Source organism: Zootoca vivipara, chromosome 11 (assembly GCF_965207765.1).
Source record: "Zootoca vivipara chromosome 11, rZooViv2.hap1.1, whole genome shotgun sequence".
In the NCBI taxonomy this organism is placed as follows: Eukaryota; Metazoa; Chordata; class Lepidosauria; order Squamata; family Lacertidae; genus Zootoca; species Zootoca vivipara.
In genome coordinates, this window is record NC_142594.1 from 40,136,064 (window position 1) to 40,153,062 (window position 16,999).

The 16,999-nt window shown below is 45.3% G+C and overlaps 1 long non-coding RNA gene across 1 annotated transcript in view; it reads right to left on the reverse strand.

The window, feature by feature from the left end:
- LOC148684276 (uncharacterized) overlaps positions 1–16,999 on the reverse strand; it is a 54,155-nt gene that overhangs the window by 2,999 nt on the left and 34,157 nt on the right. The window lies entirely within an intron of this gene.

A 16,999-nucleotide genomic window follows, 5' to 3' on the forward strand; every position in this document is an offset into this window, starting at 1 on the left:
CAAATATTTTATGTGCGGGGTGAAGGCCCCTCGGCCCCTAGGAGTTGGCTCCTATGCCCCTAGGGGACTTCCTGCTCGTTTTTGTTGTGAACACGGATACAGTATGACGGAAGGAAACACTTCTATGCGACTTGGGACCCTCGTACCTACGGGACCGCCTCTCCTGGTATGCCCCGCGGAGGACCTTAAGGTCCACAAACAATAATATTCTGGAGATCCCGAGTCATAAGATGGCTAGATTGGCCTCTACTAGAGCCAGGGCCTTTTCAGTACTGGCCCCAACCTGGTGGAACGCTCTTTCCCAGGAGACCAGGGCCCTGCGGGATTTGTCATCTTTCCGCAGGGCCTGCAAGACAGAGCTATTCCGCCTGGCCTTTGGGTTAGACTCAGCCTGACCCCTGTGTTTTTCTCCCTCATGGCTTGGATTTATGGCCTACTTGAAATGAGGCTGCATTTTAAATTTTAATACTGTATTTTAATCTGTATTTTAACTAATTGTTTTTATGTTTTATTGTGGTTCTGTTGGTGTCAGCCGCCCTGAGCCTGGTTTTTGACTGGGGAGGGCGGGGTATAAATAAAAATTTATTATTATTATTATTATTCTGATACATCAGTAAAAGTTATGAAGCCTTTGGAACGCTGGGAGTGGCTGCTTTCTAATCCGAATTTCTCAGAAAAGTCTGGCAACTTTAAGAAAAGGGTTTGAGTGTTTTTTAAATATATATATATATATATATCTGACTGGGGTGGTGAAGGTGGATATAAAGAAGATGTTGAAAGCCATCAGTGAAATTGAGGATCACAGAATAACTGAACTGTTGGGTAGGAATGAAAAGGTCTCATTGATTTTGATTGATTGCATTTCTGTGGAGAGAGAGAGCTCAGTCAGCAGAACATGAGACACGTCATCTCAGGGTTGTGGGTTTGAGCCCCACGTTGGGCAAAAAGATTCCTGCATCGCAGGGGGGTTGGACTAGATGACCCTCGTGGACCTTTCCAACTCCACGATTCTATGATTCTATGCCACTTTTCATTCAAATGAATCCCAAAGCAATATATACTTTGATAGAACCTAACAGAACATCACAAATACTGGAGAAATAGAACAATTAACAAGCCATCAATTTCAATCTATGAAACACTGTTAACAAGCAGCAACTAAAAAAATCAGCTGAAACATCACAATTTAAGCAAAAGTCATATTATATTATTAACAAATCAATACGGCATTCATCTATAAAGCAGTATTAGCAACTTTAAGAAAACAGCAACTGAAAGATAAACGAAGCACTGTTAAGTTCACACACTCCACCAACCCATGAGTCGTAATCTTTCACTCTAGTCGGCTCATTCAAATACACGTATACATATTGCCTGTGTCAGCAACTCCCTTCTATAGGTTCCTCAGACTGGAGCTGGAGCAGCAAAGGTCAAACCAACCACCCCCTGATGGCAAACAAGAGTCTCTCTGCCCTCACAGTCCTTCCTCTGGTTAAAAGTTAAAACCTCATGAAGGTTGAAAAAGCCATGGCAGGATCGGCCTCACCAATTCAGAGGCCTTTCATTACCTGCCTGTCACAGGGACTCATGTCTGTTTACTTATAGCACTTTTACCATGCTCTTGAGCCAAAAAGAGTTCTCAGAGAAAATCACCGGTAACAAATAGTAATGAGGATGATTGTTATTTATTATTTATTTGTATTATTTATTAAATTTGTATACTGCCCTTCATCCGTAGATCTCAGGGCAGTACACACCAGTCTGCGCCTGTAAGCTTACAATCTAAAAGACATGACATGAAAGGAAAGGGGAATGGGAAGGGGGGAGGAGAAAAAGCAAACTCAGGAACCAGTTCATAAAATTTACAAAGTTCATCTAATGACCCACTTGAATGGAAACAGTTGGTGGAGATGAGCCCATGAAGTGGGCCCAGGAAATCCCAGCCAAGGATGTCGTGGGATTTCCAGGAAATGCCGGAAGTCAGGATGGCTGAAGAATACAGACATTGGCTACCATGAAAGTAAAGTAAATCCCACTTCTCGCCCATGAGGATTTAACTGAAAGTTTTCTCTTATTTGGTAATTTTAAAACACAATTTCTTTCAGCATTAATTGGCAGAGGATGGTAGTTAAAAACAGAAGGAAATTTTTTTGATGCAGCACTAACAGTATGACCAATAAACAGAACAAGGTTAAATAAGTCCAGTTCTTGTTGAAACCTTGGCATTTAAAAGCATCCCCCCCCTCTATTTTGACTGAAGCAATTTGCACATTGAAGCTGATGATTTGCAGAACTTATGTGTTCTACAGGCACATTATTACACAGAAAAACCTTGAAACGAATAAGCTGTGCATGTGACTGATGGTTGAGGCCTCTGCTTGTTTTTAAATTTATTTCTAATCCTAAACATATTTTCCCAAATGAGAAACATCGAAGAAATGCACATAGGGGGTCACCCCACCCCTTCACCTCCGCAATTTAACACATTTATAAGCCTCCTCTCCCCAGCTTGGTTTTTAAGACTGTTTTGCCACCCTTGGGAATCACTGCCTGAAAACAAGGTGATTTAGGTCATTCTCTCTTATAAACCCAATGTATATGTAGCACACGAACAAGTGCAAATCTCAGAGTCCCATAAACATTATATTTCATCTGCAAGACCCTGAAATAACAATGAGGGCAGCGTCAAAAAGGTTCCTCTTGACAAAGTTTTAAATGTGTATTAAGGGTCTTTGTGACACTAAAAAAACAACCACCCTGAGAACACAGACAAGGAGGCTAAAAGCAATATTTATATTATGTTCTCTCCCCTTGTCCCAATTTTTGAAGGTTTTGCAAGTAATGGATGATTGGATCATGAGGGTAAAGTCTACTGTTTTCCCCCAAAGCTTGTGGATAGTTGCAATCTACAGTACTCAAAGGGGGGGGGTGTTTTTACAGGCTCGAATTCCCACAGACTCAAATGCTCTTTCCCCAGCTCAGCAAAGGGAGAGTTACTGCTGGAGGTCAGGAACAAAAGCGGGAGGAACTTTTGCCGTTTTTGAGGTCCCAAAAGTTACATGACTTCAAACCTGGGGAGGTTGCTGCCCTCCTGCGTGCCTTACCTATCTCATCATCGCGAGCCACTTCTGGCAACGGCACATTTTCAATAAAGCTGTGTTATATTAATTTGGAAGACCAACCTTCCCAGGAAGCTTGATCCAACTTAAATATGGAAATAGTGAAAAGCTTTGTATTTGTGCCAATAGCAGATTTCTTCAATCAGCCCTAGACACGCTGGGCGAAATTAATTCCGGACATCTTAGTGAATTTTGAGCGAGGCCTCCCATGGCAGATGGCAGGCAGGGAGATGAAATGAGCAACCAGTTACAGGGCAAACAGAATGAGTAATGCTGTGTGAGGCAGAATGTATTCAATGTAGCCCTAGAAGCCAGAGCAGTGGCCCCCAAATATCCTCCCCCCCCCCCCGGACCACTTGAAAATTGCTGCGAGTCTCCATGGACCACTTGTTGATTTTCTCCCACTTGCATTAATGTGCTGTGCTAGATGCTGCATTCTTTTTGATTGCATTCTTTTTGCTGGTTTTATTTCTTGTCGACTATACATGTATTTCATTGCCTTAGCATTCAAATTGCTGACATAACCGCTAAAAGCGCAATTAAGAGTTAACATGAATATTCTGCAGCCACAGATCCACAGGTGCCATGGAGCCCTTGGATGAAGCTCGTGGGCCACTGGAGGACCACAGAAGACAGTTTGGGAACCTATCAGATTGAGGATGGCCTCCTTTACAGAGGACAATCCTCTATTTGAAGCTGTCCAATGTCTGAATGGTGGTTCAGCTCATGTCCAGTGTAAATATCTTATTCTTTATGTTATTAATACAGTATTACATATACCGCCATGCAATATTTCATATGAAAGTGTGGTTTAAAGATAGATGATAGATAGATAGATAGATAGATAGATAGATAGATAGATAGATAGATAAGTACCGTAGCGAGCAAACTCTAGGAAGGAAGAATAGGGGTTCAGTCAGCACCTGGACAGCAGGTTGAGCAGACACACAAAGCACTTGGCCACCACCTTCCTCAACTTGCTGAGATGTGTTCCTGTTTAAATTACAGTAATTATTTTTAAATTTGCATGTGTACATGCTTAAGCAAATGTAATGTGAATCAATGTCTTCTTTCGCCATCCTTTTTGGTGATGTGCTTCCTCTTTTTTTCATGAGGCATAAATGACCACCCTAGGTCAGGCCCAAAGTGATATGTTATCTAGACTGTGAGAAGGCACCAGCCAACTGGGAGCCAGCAGTACCAGTTTGGCTGCCTGGCGTCACCTATGAAATGCTGGGAGTGATCCAGCTACAATTGCCCACATTGCTCTCATCAGATCAGAAGGTGCACTTGGTGCAAGGAGACGGTATCCAATTCATCAGACTTCTCGTGCATCTTTATATCCTCCCAGCATTTTCAAAGACAAAAACAGAGATGCTCCTGAGAACGTCCAACACCCCTTTAAAAATGTCCAGCCACATTTACAATCTGGATAGGTGGTTATTAAGGATGCATGGATCAATCCACGTAGCCTTTGATTCGTTCATTAATCCATTCCATCCTGTCTCCACATATAGCTGTGTGTTCATTTTTTAAATGCACAAAAATGTATACTTGAATTGATGACAGTACTGTACACATTTCTAAGAGTACTTTATCTGAAAATATGCATTCCTAAGAGCCTGGTGATGCATCTTTGGAGATGAAAATCACATTGCAAAAGGTGCAGATGTGTGAAATCCGAAGGAAATGGACATTCTGATCAGGGCATTAGCTCAGGAGATGTCGTGGTTGATTTGTATTGGATTCACAAAGATCATATTCCCTAAGCATCCCTAGTGGCCATGTGTGGAGCAGGAATGTGGCAGCAGGCTGACCGCACTTGCTTCACACCCTTCCTTGAATGTTTTTGCCTGCCTGGAATGTGTCTTTGGAGTCTAATAATGGCTCTTCCTAGCCTGAATGGAGGATAGAGAGGGGTGTGGGAGTGTGTGTCTAGACTAGCCCACTGTGCAAAGGTAAAAAAAATTACATTCATTAAATCAGGCATCCCCAAACTGCGGCCCTCCAGATGTTTTGGCCTACAAGTCCCATGATCCCTAGCTAACAGTACCAGTGCTCAGGGAAGATGGGAATTGTAGTCCAAAACATCTGGAGGGCCGAAGCTTGGGGATGCCTGCATTAAATTATACCACCACTTGTATGTAACCTCTGGAGAAGGTCACTCAAAAGGGGCTGCAGCCCTTGGATTAAAAAAGGTTCGTCAAACTTGGAATTGTTAGTTCTACATTCAATGATATGGAGAGGTGAGACACTTGGAAATTCTTTTTATGCCACATTCAATAAGCCCGAAGCTCCTCAAAGATAGGGGCACTGTTACAGATGGGGGAGTATTTTCATGCAAACCCACTTCATTCTCCCAGCGAACTGAAACACTGCTATCCTTCAGAATAAGCCCTCCTCTGACACAGTTCTCCAACCCCAAAAGAGAGCATGAAAGTGCATATATTAGTGAAAATAATGTGCAAAATAACATTATATTTTGGGAATTTTCTTGGGCAAATGCATGCACTGGGCAAAATCACATTCAACGTGTGGATAGTATGAGAAATGCATATGAAAATGTATTCAGTTTTTAATATGAAGATTTAAAAAGAAAATTTCACAAACTGATGAAGGAATGGGGTGAAAAGAATTTACGGCTGGAAAAATGAGGAACTGAAAGAAGCAAAAATTGACAAGACTGATCCACCCCAAGGCATCGTGTCTGAGCACCCTCATTTTTGCTGCTGGGTGAGCCAATAGAAAATGCTCAGTTTCTAAAAGCGTCTAAGAAACTTGGCACGAGTGCAATATTCACTACTGTACTGAAATTTACTAGGTCATGAAATATTAATCCTATCCCACTGTCTTCCTCATGGTATTTTACTCCATTTATTTATTTAAGAGCAAGATTTCCAAGAATGCTTGTGAACATTCTTTTTGCACTTTGTCAGCTGAGACCTATATTCTCATTCCTTGACTTCTGCCAGCTGGTTTAGGGATGTCTCTACGGAGAAAAATATCTTGTCTCCATAACGGCAAACAAATAACTCCATAACAGAGCAGGCATCAATTCGGATATCAGATTCAAACTGCAGATTGTCAAAGGCTACCAGAGTTTTTCAAGTAATATGTTTTACCCATTGCCTCCTTTGAAATGTGTTTTATCGCTTGTATGATGCTGTGCAGAATGTTTTCATCCTGGTGCTGCAATTTGATCATCGCCTGGCAGTTGGTATTCCTCACATGGTTTCCACCATTTCTTGCAGAAAACCAAACCGGTCAGACACAGTGCTGACTTCACACAGCATTTCAAACAAAGATCGGATGCGGCTACTTCTTAAGAAGTGGCCACCAGGAAGCAGATTTCTCTTGCAAAGCGGTAGATCTGGAGATCTTGCATTCCCAAATGCCCCTTGCCCTCTTCATCTCTCAACCTCCAATGCATTGCCATTAATAATGTCATTGCCCTTACATATAATTTTAGAGCACCTATAGAAAATGTCAGGGACTTGTTGGATGGAGTCAGAAAGGTCGGAGGAACCAGCTGGAGAACTCCCAGGGGAAGAAGGCTCAGAGCCAGGGATTGGTGGTGAGATGACAATGAATGGTCAGAGGGATAAGACTAGGAGGAGGAGGTGTTGGAAGCTGAAGAGGTAACAGGGCTTTGTGAGTGCGGGCGGGAAGTCTATAACGCCTTCTTGTATATTTTCTCACTAATACATGCATTCTTATGCACAATTTATCCTAGCACATGCATTTCTGTACACCAGTGGTCCCCAAACTACGGATGCGTCCCGCACGAGCCAATTGTGCAGCCCCCAATGACCCCCACTGCCGCCCACTTACTGGCGCACCGTGGTGCAGTTGCCCATCTCCAGGTCAGCGCGGCACCAGAAATAGCTTGTGCATACGCACAGGCCGGAGGGCAGGGAAACGCGCTCCCATATGCAGGCGCATAAGCTATTTCTGGTGCCACGCTGCCCTGGAAGTGCACCGGAAATGACATCTGCACATGTGCAGAAGCCATTTCCGGCGGCACGCCAGAATAAGCGAGTGTGTGCGCGTATGGGAGCGCGTTCCCCACCCTCTGGCCCGCCACACGATCGGCGCCGGAGGAACCGGCCCGAAGCCGGGTAGGTTTGGGGACCCCTGCTGTACATGCTACTTGGCAAATTTTGAAGGGGGGCTGATTTTCAGCTCACATATTGTTTCAGAAATTGTGAATTAGAGAGGTTCACCTTTAAATGTGAACTGAATCAAATTTATCCCCCACCACTCTCTATCACTGAGTTCTGGCCTCTCCCCTTGCTGCTCAGGCCAATGAGCAAGCCCAATCCAGAGTTTCTTCTAGCAGGCAGGCTCTTTTAGCCGCCATGGCCTGGCCTATTGGTGCAGAAGCCATTCTTGGCTGGTAAGGCTGGTTTCCATTGGCCATAGATAGGTGGTGGTGCAAGACCTACTGCACAGTCCAGTTCTGGCACCAAGACATGATTAAATAGAGCACTGGTTTTGAACAAATTGTCCGCATTTATAAACTTCTTTATCATTGTCTGCTTCCACAGCCAACATCCCCACATAATACACTGGATGTGAGAGAATCCCTTTCATGCATCCTACATTCATGTCTAGCCATCCAGAACTGTGGTTTGCTCAATTACTTTGATCCAACTGAAATTTCCCACATTAGTTTTCATTTATTCCTTTGGGTTCATGGTTTGTTTTCCCTCCAAGATTTGGTTTAAAACACACACACACACACACACACACACACACAAATATTTTCCATTAAAACTAATTACTGATGTTTAAATATCTGGGCATTTTTTTAGAGCTTCAGTGAGTTAAAGCCTGGCAAGGAAACTGTAAGGTTAGGCTGCAAGTTGTTTCAATAAAGGGTTTCTTTTTACAGGCAAACCATGATGAGTTTTCTCCTGGTAATCCCCTTTCAATCCCAATTCCCGGGAGAACCCCTACTGCGAAGGTGATTCACTCGAAAAGGAAGAAACTTGGGAGGAGGAGGACCACCACTTCTGACAACAAACACATCATGTAAGTGCTAGAGCTACAAATAATGTGATTTAGGTCTTGTTAAAGATGTTTTAACTATCCAAGATGTAGCCTCAACAGGATTTATTAGGTAGGAAAAACTCACTTTATTTATTTATTTATTTATTTAAGCTTAGTGAAGTGTGTTGCTAGAGCATACAGTGGCTCTCTTGAATATGTCCCATTTCACATCTAATTTTATTTGTTTGTTTGTTTGTTTTAAAAAAAATGTATCCCACTTTTCACCACCGAAGTCTCAAAGTGGCTTACAAATAAATAAATAAAAATACACAGTATGCAAAAATTAAAACATAAATTCAACTGCAGAAATTTAAAGACACGGAAGAACATTGCTTTTTTTTTTTTAAGAAAAGAAAAGAAAATGGGAGAAGCATTCATGATGCAAAGACCTCCTGAATTAAAACGGCTTTAGCCAGGCACCTGAAACTCAGCAGGGATGGTGCCTGTCTGATATCTAGTAGGAGGGAGTTGGGCCCACAACCCTGAAGGTTTGACGTCTCATTGACGTGACTCATGCTTCTGCTCCATGGAGGAGCACTATTAGTGGTCCTTCATGGACCTAAAGCATGAGTCATGTCAATGAGAAGTTGAGCCTCCAGTGTTTAGCCCCCCCCCCCAATAGCGCCTGCCAGATTATCTCAGTTATTGACTTGGGAAAGACAAGGTAAGGCAGTCCTTAAGATATCCTGAGCAAAAAGCTTGCTCCATCTTTCATGTGACAGGCTTTTAGATATTTGAAGATGGCTATCATATCTCTTCTCAGTCTCCTCTTTTCCAGGCTAAACATTCCCCACTTCCATCAATTGTTCCTCATAAGACTTGGTTTCCAGACCCCTGAATAACTTGGTCACCTTTCTTTGCACACCTTCCAGTTTCTCAATACCCTTATTAAATTGTGGCGCCCAGAACTGGACACGGCACTCCAGGTGTGGTCTGACCATGGCAGAATAGAGCAGTACTATGACTTCCCTTGATCAGGACACTATACTTCTATTGATGAAGCCTAGAATAGCATTAGCTATTCTAAAATATAAAATGAGTCAAGACATCACAGTGTGTTTATTTCATTTTATTTTTATTTTTATTTTATTTGTATATTGCCCTTCATCCGAAGATCAGAGGGCGGATCACAACATAAAAATACAAAATGAAGACACAAAAGACATAATGAACAAAAACAAAAGCAGAGCAAACCAAGAGGGCCTCACTTTCCAAGAGTGCTAAGCTTGTAATAGGCTTGAACCCTCCTAACAAAATCCAAACCATATGGGAGAACACGCAGAGCTATTTTATTTAACAACAAACACAGCTAATTCTAAGGCATAACATGCATAAACAATACAATAATTAAAACCTATGGTTGTGCAACAGTAAGATTTCCCCACCCTTGTCCTTCCCTTCAGTATGTTCCTCAATATTTTGAAGATTCTTTCTCTTATGCTTATTATGGCTGTGTGTCCCCAAACCTGGAAGTGGTCTAAGCTACTGACTCTAAATCTTTCATTTCATTGCCGGGCTGGTGTGATGAAGGTTTTATTCTTCCTGAAAAGTGCATGACTGATGCTGACACACCCTAACCAGAGGATGAATGAATGATGGATGAAGGGGAGAAAAAGTGTGTACGTGTGTGTCAGAGAGGGAAAGAATGGATGATGGAGAGAATGGAAGAGAGAAGGATGTCCCATGCCCGCTGTGCAAAAATGGCTTTGAAGAATCAGGGTTTCAGAACCAGAACAAAAGTCGAACTCTCATGAACCAGTTGTAGCTGTGATGTTTGTAAGAAGAAACAACAACAAAACTGTGCTGTGGGTGGTGGTTAGAAGAGTATGGAGAGAAATAGGACAGGTGGGATCCTGTAACAAACTTGCACAGGATCTAAATGAGTGATGGGAGCCTGTGGCCCTCCAGATGTTGCTGGACTACAACTCGCATCATGCCTCACAGCTGGCCGGGGCTGAGGGGAGTTGGTGTGTCCAACAATAGAGCCACAGTAACCTGAGGTTACAAGATTTTTTTCAAAGAATCTGGGGACACTTTAAAAAAAAAGAGGGAAAAGAAGTAATATCTTCTCTTCTGTGGTCTCCTCTGTTGCGCGGCCTTCCTCTGGGCCCCAGCCTGCTCTCTTGGAGCGCTAGTCGCCGTGGAGTAGGCTCAGGTCGGGCCTGGGCTCAGCCACGTGTCCGTGGCAGCGCGGCAAGGTCGGGGCTCCCCTCTTTTTTCTCCTTCCTCTTTTTTCTCTTCCTTCTCCTCCTCATCCTCCCTGCGTCAGCTCCAGGGGTTTTACTGGCCGCAGAGCGCCGCTGGGCAGTTGGCTGGGTGCTCTCACTCCTGGCTTGATTTGGGTCATGGGGAGAGTCAGCGGTTCCCCCAGTTGACACGCCGGGTGTCCCTGGTTCCCCCTTGGCGGTGGAAGTGGCAGCGGCAGCCTCAGCAGCCCAGAGACAGCCTGGTAGCGCAGTTGGTTCTGGCTGGCTTCAAGAGCTGCTCACTGCCGTGGCACCCGCCATTTTTCCTCTCCGGAAGTCCCCGTATGATGTGTCTTGTGCCGTTGAACCAATCACGCACCATTCATTCTCTACTAATAAATCTACAACACTTAAAATATAGATCCAGGGACATTAAATGAAATCCGGGCACATTCCGGGAAATGATTTTGTCCGGGGACATATTTGTGAATCCGGGGACGTCTGGTACAGTAACCCCACCTCTCACCTAAACAAATGCCAGTGAGACAACATGGGAAAAGGCATTATCAAGAGTCCAAACTGTAAGAGCCAAGGGGATATACCAAGTTAGCAGCAGAAGTATGAGTTGAAAGGCACCATATATGAACCAGGGTGCAGGTGATATAGTAAGACATTACGGACAGAGGAGAATGGTCATAGGATGCTTGTTGTATTCGTGCTGTTTATCTTATTTTTTAAAGTTGTTTTATTCATAGTGTTTTCTAAAACGTGGTGGCTTTAATGATTTGTTAACTATTCTATATGATTTGTGTTATATTTGTGACGTTCCATTCTGTTTTCTTATTTATTATTTGTGAGCCGCTTTGTGATTCGTGTGAGTCAAAAGCGGCATAAAAATATAATAAATGGAAATGGAAAATGGTTTTCTCACTCCACAGACAAGAGGTTAGATCTTTATACAATGATCGCTCCCCACATCAAATGGGGGGGCGTTTTTTGCGTGGTCACGTGCAGCCCACCTCCCACCCCGATCCTACACGGCTCCCTAAAATACAACCTGGCTTTGCCCCCTCCCATGATGGATACCTGGAGGTTCCTGCCTAACCTCAGACAGTTAACCAATCCCAACGGGGGGGGGGCACTGGTGGTACTGCCCTGCCCACACAATAGAGGGTGGGACTTACCTGGGAGCCCTCTGTTGGCTCCAGAGTTTCTCCCACCCTGCCCTCCCTCAGTTATGCCTTCTTTTGCAGGTTAACCCCTTCTCCACAGGTCTCCACATCATTGGTTGCTTTTAAAGGACTGGGAAGGAATTTCCCTGCATTGGCAGGTTTTGCCTTCCCTGTAGCAAAACGCCACAACTTTGCGGTTTCAGGCCTTGGGCAGAATCCTTTAGTCTATCTTTCCTAAATGGGGGGGGGCATGGTGAAGCGGTGACCCATGCCCCCCCCCCCCCGCGGCAGCGATCCCAGGGTTCCCCATCAAAGGGGTTGTTTTGAGGGGAGTCATTGGCCATATGCCAAAAGGTTGTCAGTGGTCTCCCCTATGTTGTGGCGAAATGGGGGGTGGGCTCTCTGCTTAAACATACGTTTTCCAGAGTCAGCCCAATCCCCACACATTTTGGATAACCCTGATGCTCCCCAGATCCCCGACCCGGGACTGGGAGTGATAAACACCCAATGCCTAAGCCCAGGTCTCCCTACATCGGAATCTTTAATAAAGTTGTGGCCAATTTTAATCCCATAACACGTTGTCATGAGTCATTATTCCACTAGGGAGTCGCCTGGGTGTGTGTCTCTGCTTGTCCACGCAAAACAGCATTCCCATTGTTATAAACAACTGTGTGAAAGCAGTGATGAACTCTTGGCATTAATTATATAACTATGCATATTGCATGATCACATGACTGGATATAACGTAGGAGTCGAGAAATGAAGGAACTGGAGCAACAGAACTAGAAGGAATATTAGCTTTGATCTCTAGGAGGAAAGGCAGAAATGAGAACCTGCAGCTTGTTACATAGCAAAACTGGAAAGGAACCAGTTTCAAGGTCCAGCTTGTTGTTTGACTTCCTCTGTTTTTATTAAGTCTGCCCATTCCTGATCTTTCTTACTGGGGAGCCTGTAGCTTTGCTGCCAGCAAAACTGCAAGCAATGATAATCCTGATTAGCAGCATGGGAGGCAGTCGAGGAGGCCCTGGACTCAGTTATACCACATGGTATGTTTACTAGTTAGCTTGATGGATCTCCGGGAAAACTCTTTACATGGGCCATTGTTCTATCAAACCTTCTTTGAAGGAGGGATGGTGACCAAAAAATGACTGGGTCAAAATATGTGGTGGACACACATCTTCTGATGCATGATCAGACTTCTTATTGGAATAACTTCGTAGCCCACAGAACTGAATGGAGAGTCTCTCGTAATCTGGTGAACCGGGTTTGCTTCCCCGCTCCTCCACATGCAGCTGCTGGGTGACCATGGGCTAGTCACACTTCTCTGAAATCTCTCAGCCCCACTCACCTCACAGAGCGTTTGTTGTGGGAGAGGAAGGGAAAGGAGAATGTTAGCCGCTTTGAGACTCCTTCGGGTAGTGATAAAGCGGGATATCAAATCTTCTCTTCTTCTACATTGCATTTGTAACCACGGTGCAGTAACCACTCAAAACTTTTCTGGTCTGTCTTGCTGATCACAGTTGCATCTATTTGTTTTGGGTTTTTGAACCATAGCGTTGTGGTATGACAGCACACTACATGCCCCTAATGAGGGTAATTAAATCCCTGCTATGAAGTGTGTGAGTTGGTTTGTTTGTTTTTGTTTGTTTGTTTGTAGAGTGGACCAAACGATAGCAACAACCACCCCTCAGAACACACTGAAAGAGATTACTGTGGGAAGGACGATGGCAGCATTTTGGAATAGGCATAATCTCCTGCATGCGCAGATTAATTTATAAGGTTGTGACAGGCAGAGGACAGCACTGGGCTCAATTCCACTCTGATTCATAACCTGTATTCATCTATGCAGAACTGCACCGTGCTATCATTCTTGCAAATGCAAAATAACTGTAACAAACAACCGCAGAAGCAAATGCAAGAATTCTCCTGGCTAGTAAGGCAGCAATTATATGTGCTAAACTAAGGCTGCAATCCAATATCCACTTATCAGCGAGTAAGGCCTACTCTTCTGAGTAGAGATGCCTAGGCTTGTGCTGTAAATGAAATTCTTGCAACAATAGCACAAGTAAAGCAGGTGACTGGGGAGTAACCTCTCTTTTTTTGGCCAGAGGGTTGCATTCCCTGTTAGCCAACCCTCAGAGGTGTGCATACAAGTGTAGCCTAAGCAAAAATGGGCACCGCCACCCCACACTCCCCCTTGCGCACATGCAGACCACACATGCCCAAAACACAACACAGGTGTAGTAATGCTGATACAAACTCCTCTAAAGGAAGAGGAGTTTGCATCAGCATTACTACACATCATGCGTTGTGTTTTGGGAGGGTAGTTCTCTTTCCTGCTGCTCAGCCAATTGGGAAATTGCAGAGAGAGGTGACACCCAGAGGTGGCATGCACACAGATAACTGCAGGACCACAACACATGCACACTCATTGGACCTTTACAGCCAGTGTCTTCTTTTGGCACAACTAGCTGTCCAATTCGCCTCTCCTACCAGCTCTCTGCAATCATTTCTCCCCTGGAAATGACAGGTTTCAGGGACCTGTGCTTTTGGACACGGCACAGAGCCACCTTCCTCGATTCTCACCTTTCCTGAGCTGGCTGCTGCTAGGAGAGAAGGGTAGTCATGATCTGCCAGAAGAAGACTGCAAAGATCCAATGAACTCATCAGTCTTCATCAGAAGAATCCAAGGCAGCGGAAGACTGTGATCCTGCATTGCTGACAGATAGTCCTCTTTCCAGTCTGGGCGGGACAGACTTCAGACAGAGGGTGGGGCCTTGGCCAGGGCTTCAACAAACGGAACAAAGAGGCTTCATGCTGCAGAACCAGCCAGGAAGGGCAGATTTGCCACCAGTGAACTAAGAAAGGATAAGGGCAAAGTAGCACATTGGGAGTGCAATGTCCTACTGGGCATTTGGAATAGTGTTCGCATGGGCAGCTGAACGCATGGGAGCTGAAGCATAAATCTTGGGAGGGTGGAGATTTGAGACAGCTGAAATTCTGGAGCAGGATAAGGACTGGACAAAAGAGCCAAAAATAGCTCCAAGGCAGGGACTGGAACCATGGGCGTACCCAGGATCAAAACTGGGGGGGGCAAGGGGAGGGGCCAAGGCACGGAAGGGGAGGGGCCACAAAGTGGGCGGGAACGGCGAACTCGCGCTCCGCCGGGCTGTGCCCCTCCCTAGAAGCAGGGCTGGTGGGCGGAGGCGGAGCCTAGCCCAGCGGAGCGCGAGTTCAGCGTTCCCGCCCGCCGCACCGCGCTCTCTGGTTCCCCGCCGCGCTTGGTCTTGCCAGAGGGCGCGACGGGGAGCTGGAGGGAGGGCGCAGCGCGACGGGCTGGAACGGCGAACTTGCGCTCCGCCGGGCTGTGCCCCTCCCTAGAAGCAGGGCTGGTGGGCGGAGGCGGAGCCCAGCGGAGCGCGAGTTCGGCGTTCCCGCCCACCGCGCCGCGCTCCCTGGTTCCCCACCGTGCTTGGCCTTGCCTGAGGGCGCGCCAGGGAGCTGGAGGGAGGGTGTGGCGCGGCGCGGCGGGAATGGCAAACTCGCGCTCCGCCGGGCTGTGCTCCGCCTCTGCCCACCAGCAATGCTTTTAGAGTAGGGCAGCTGCCCTAACTTGCCCCGTGGTGGGTACGCCCTTGACTGGAACCAATGCATCCTCCAAGTACTGTGTCAAGTACTGCAGCAGATGTTGCAATGCTGGCTACATCTGATGGGAGTCCAACAGCATCTGGAAGGCCACAGGCCTTCAATAGAGGGTGATCCCAAAGCCATGCACCATAAGTCAGGGATGGGAAACTTGTGTCCCACCAGATGTTGCTGGCCCACACCTCCCATCATTCCTGGCAGATGGCCATGCTGCCTGGGAGATGGAGTTCAATAATAAATCTGGAGGACCACAGGTTCCCCAATCCTTGCTATAGGATAAGTTACCATGCATGCCTGGAATGTCCTCCAACTGTGAAATCCCTCTCACGTACAATTTCTGGATTCTCTAACTGCCAAAGAGCATTGCAAAACATTTCCAGGGTTTGTGCTGCAGAAGTATCATGTTTGCAAGTGTTAGCTGCGCCCACAAAGACCAGCATCAGTGTACTAGCTTTTGTGATTTTTAACCAGGCCACCACTCCAGAAATGGTCCAGGACTTGCCCTCCCGTAAAGCCTCCACATGCCCTTAACCACAGGGCTAAACCTCCATAGATTACCACACCATACAGTAAGGATGGATTTTACAGAGCACATAACAAAGAATGCTATTTTTAGAACGTGGCACTCTTAAGTGGACATTTTAAAGAGGAACCGACAAAAGTTAGAATGTACTTTCTGGTAGTAATTACCTCCTACAAATGTGACTCATTCCTGCAGTTTGAATGTATACGTTTGATGTCCCAAAATCAGCAGTCTTATAAATAAATCTCTGAATCACAGACAGAAAGCCTTTAAGTGTTCAAATATTTCTGGCTGCTCTGGGAAGCAAGTTTTTCGTTTAAGCTTTTAACTTCATAACAAAATTCCAAAGTCACAATGTTGATATTTAAGGTAGGCAAATGCAGATAAAAGGCAGCCTGCGAAGAGAGATGTGTATAAGCATCATGTTCTTTCCCTTGTCTTGTCCATATAGCTCTGTAAACACGAAACCAGCCAGGCAAAGTCGGGACGTGAAGAGCAGAGAGGCCGGGATTGTTTTATTGGGGAAGGACCTGCAGCTCAGAGGACATGCTTTACGTGCACCAAGTTCCAGGTTTAGTTCCTCACATCTCCTTCTAAGGTAGTGAGGCTGGAAGGATCCTTGTCTATGTTTGAAGAGCTGCTGCTGGTCAGAAGAGGCAACCCAGAAGATCAGAAGTTGGACCCATGGTCTGACTGTATATAATGCTAATACTGCCAAGGCCATTGGTTCATGCAGCCAAGAACAGAAAACAGTGGGACGCTTTATAGCAGATTGACGGTGGTGGGGAGAAACCTGTAGCTCTCCAGGTGTTGAACTGCAATTGCCATCAGCACCAGGCAGTTGGGGCCAATGGCTTGGCCGTGATAGGAATCGGATTCCAACAAGATCTGGAGGGCCCTAGCTTCCCACCCCTGCTTTGTAAACTGCATTGCTAAAACCAAAAACAAAGTTGTGTTGTAGACTTTCCTTGTTGCTCAAAATAGACCAACAGCAATAGTGGGTGGGGCAATCAAAGGTACTTAACGGACAGTAGATAACATACTGCTCTGTGTAACAGTGTCAGTTGAGGCAGAAGGTGTGTCCACATTCAGCATTATCGCTTTAACAAATTTGCAGCAACTTGCAGATGCAGGAACTGGTGTCTGGGAAATATAGATAATGTATTTCTCAAACTCAGGGTCCTCCTTTCTTCTTACCTTTTCCAGGACAAGTCTGTCGTAGCTTTCTGAAAGCCTACTATTTACCTTTATCTTTCCGCTTCTAGTCCAAAGATATTGGCTCAGTCTTTAATCATTTTTTAT